The following is a 3552-nucleotide window of genomic DNA, read 5'->3' on the forward strand; positions in this document are numbered from 1 at the left end:
GTACTTCTTGAGAAATAGCGATAACAAACTTTCACTATCAAAATCCAAGATGGCTGCCTGTCGGCCATGTTTTTTATCAGATCAGTCACAAAAGTCGGCCTGCACAGTTAAGGACCAAGGGGAACCTAAATATAAAATTTGAGAAAGATCCCTATAGTACTTCTTGAGAAATAGCGATAACAAACTTTCACTATCAAAATCCAAGATGGCTGCCTGTCGGCCATGTTTTTTTATCCGATCAGTCTCAAAAGTTGCCCTGCACAGCTAAGGACCAAGGGGAACCTGCATATAAAATTTGAGAAAGATTCCTCTGGTACTTCTTGAGAAATACCGATAACAAGAATTGTTTATGGACGGACGGCGGACCACGGACGGCGGACCACGGAGGCAGGGTGATTTGAATAGCCCACCATCAGATGATGGTGGGCTAAAAAGCCAGAAAGCTTTCTATAGTAGACAAATCAAGTCTTGCTTGTGGAATGAAAAGCTCCAAGTTGCTCTCAAGTATTGTTCGCTACTCTGATTTTTTACAATTAATGGGGATTTAAGACAATCACCCATATTTTATATGCTGAAACCAATGTTACTGAAATTTCAAATTTCAATTTTTCAAACTCACAACCATTTTTGATGATCTGCTTATCAAATATTGCGATTGTTTAATACAAAAACAAGTTATGGTGGAAATACAGCCATAGATTTACTTTTTCATTAATCATCAAATATGTGAATAGTGAAAGATTAGAGACGCACGTTAAATCAACTATTTTAACTAAGCACAGAACATGTTTAATGTCAATCAAAGACTACAAAACAAATATAAATCAAAAATGACAAATAACTTGGCAACATAAACAACAATACATAAACATATATTTCTTCTACATTAAAATACCACAAATATTCAAGGATACAATTTTAATTTCTTAACCATAGTTCCAAGGTAAGAACCATCAATGTTATATTTTCAACGAACTCAATTTCTTTATTCTGAAAAAAAATGTCAAAACTGATAATTGAACCCATGAGGTACTTTTTAATCAAACCAATGGTGGTTCTTAACTTCGAAACAGTTATTCTATTTCACTGATATGGTGTTTTTTTTATCATCATTGAAAATACATGTCCATGCTAATAATTAGCAGGTTACCTGTATTATGCATTTTCCAGTGATGTGCCTGTATGTTAGAAATGTTGTAAATCAGAAATGAGAAAAAAAAAGTTTAAACTATGACATAAAAAAAAGACAGCTTTCTGATCAATTTAGAGTACAATCAGTATAATATCAGAATACCAGGTATTAAGAAAATCAAACTCGCATTCTGTTGATTTTTTTTTGAAAATCAAGGATAGGTAGCCATGATTTTATTTCTATATACCAACACATCTGTATAATACATACTGTATGTGTATTTAAAACATTATTCTTATACAGTTATGTGTACTTAAATCATATAATAACAAGAGTACCACAGGGCGGAACAATATACCCCCGTCGAATGCCATATAGTGTTATATACTTTCTTACATTGAAATAAGATCTGCATCATTCTAAGGGTGGTTAGCTGACATGCTATAAAAGAAGAAAATCTCTGGACAAAAAATCAAATACTGAAATGAACAAAGGGCAAGAACTTTTGGAAAAATTGTTGAATCAAAATTCTTTTAAGGGAGACACAACTCCATATCATTATTATAATGTATACTGAGTTTGAAAGAGATCTGTTGAAAAATGTAGGAGGAGATTGCTGGACAAAAATCAAATACTGAAATATAAACAAAGGGCAATAACTTTTGCAAAAATTGTTGAATCAAATTCTTTTCAAGGAAACGCAACAACATATCATGATTATTTAGCCTACTAAGTTTCAAAGAAATCTGTCAAAAAATGTAGGAGATCTCCAGACAAAAAATCAAATACTTAAATGAACAAAGGGCAAGAACTTTTGGAAAAATTGTTGAATCAAAATTCTTTTAAGAGAGACACAACTTCATATCATGATTATAATGTATACCAAGTTTCACAGATCGGTCGAAAAATGTAGGAGGAGATTGCCAGACAAACAAAAGTTTATGCCGGACAGACAGACGGACAACCCCATACCATAATACTTCCGTCAAATTTGTCGGGCGTATAAAAATGAATTAGAGATGAGGAAACCAAAGATATTCTTGCACTTATTAGAATTTGTCATTGATATCGCCTGTGATAATTTTTGTTAACAATTATGGAAATGACCTTGTAAAGATCATCAATGATTTTGCACTATACCCAGTATCTAATAATACCACTACCAATGACTTATATATAATATAATCTTAAATATGTCTTTTAGACATTTCATTCTTTTACTAAGACAAAGCATTTATATGTAAATATATTTAAGACAATATAATGTAATACTCAATACTCTGAATTTCTCTCAAGCACATCTCACAATCACAAATTCTTGATAAATGTGAAAAAAGATTAAAGAGTATTAAAGAAATTAGAGCAATTCGGCATATCACTGTCAATGGTGAATCAAGTAGCCTCCCTTGAGTACATCTTTATTTTTTATCGTGCACTTTCTCTCCATTACTTAAACAAAAAGTTCCTCCAAGCCGGGTCCTCCATGCATCCTTAAGTCCATTAAAATTTGGTTCCATTTTTACATTAAATCTTTGAAACAATCAATATACAGAAGATCGAGTCTTGATGGTTTTCGACAGATAATCCAGCCACCTTTGTTTCCAGTAAAAGTGGCTGGATTATATCAGATGACTGCATTAATGGGACAATTTAGTGGAGAAAATACATTCTGTTGCCTTAAGAACTGGCTGAAGTTGCAATCACTCTTAAAAAGGAATTGCTTCAATTCAATCAGGGAAATTAGAACTTATGATGCTTTTAAAGAAAAATTGTGATACATTATATTATCACTTTAATAGCAAAAGCTCCTATCCATGATTAATTCAAAATATCCACTAGATTTGAACATCACTGACACTCACGTTAAGTGTCAGAGGATGAGATTAAAGTAACTGAGGAAGTTAATTTTAAAGTTTCCAAACCTGGTTTTTAGTCTGTCTTTTTTTGCAGGAGTTCAGGATGATTTTTACTTTTTGTTTTAGTGTTTAGTAGGTTCCTGTTCTTGCCTTTTTCATGTTGACACAGGGTTCAAACTATGTCCTTATGTGCAGACACTACAGGGTTTTTTTTCTTTTTTTTTCTAATTGACACAAACATATCACAGACTATTGATTTTGCAAACATAATCAACTTATAATTCCTATGAAGCACCTTTATGATGCTATATAATATATATATACTCAAATGAAGTCATCTACTAATAACATCTCATGGTTAAAAAAAGCAGTAGATACACACTGCACTGTTGCAACCAAAGCAGACAATTATCAATAACATACAGCACAGAACATGTGTGGTACACAGAATATGTGTGGTACACAGGACATGTGTGATATGTGGTACACAGGACATGTGTGATGTGTGGTACCATGTGTGGTACACAGGACATGTGTGGTACACAGGACATGTGTGATGTGTGG

The sequence above is a fragment of the Mizuhopecten yessoensis genome, unplaced genomic scaffold (assembly GCF_002113885.1).
Source record: "Mizuhopecten yessoensis strain PY_sf001 unplaced genomic scaffold, ASM211388v2 scaffold7547, whole genome shotgun sequence".
NCBI lineage: Eukaryota > Metazoa > Mollusca > Bivalvia > Pectinida > Pectinidae > Mizuhopecten > Mizuhopecten yessoensis.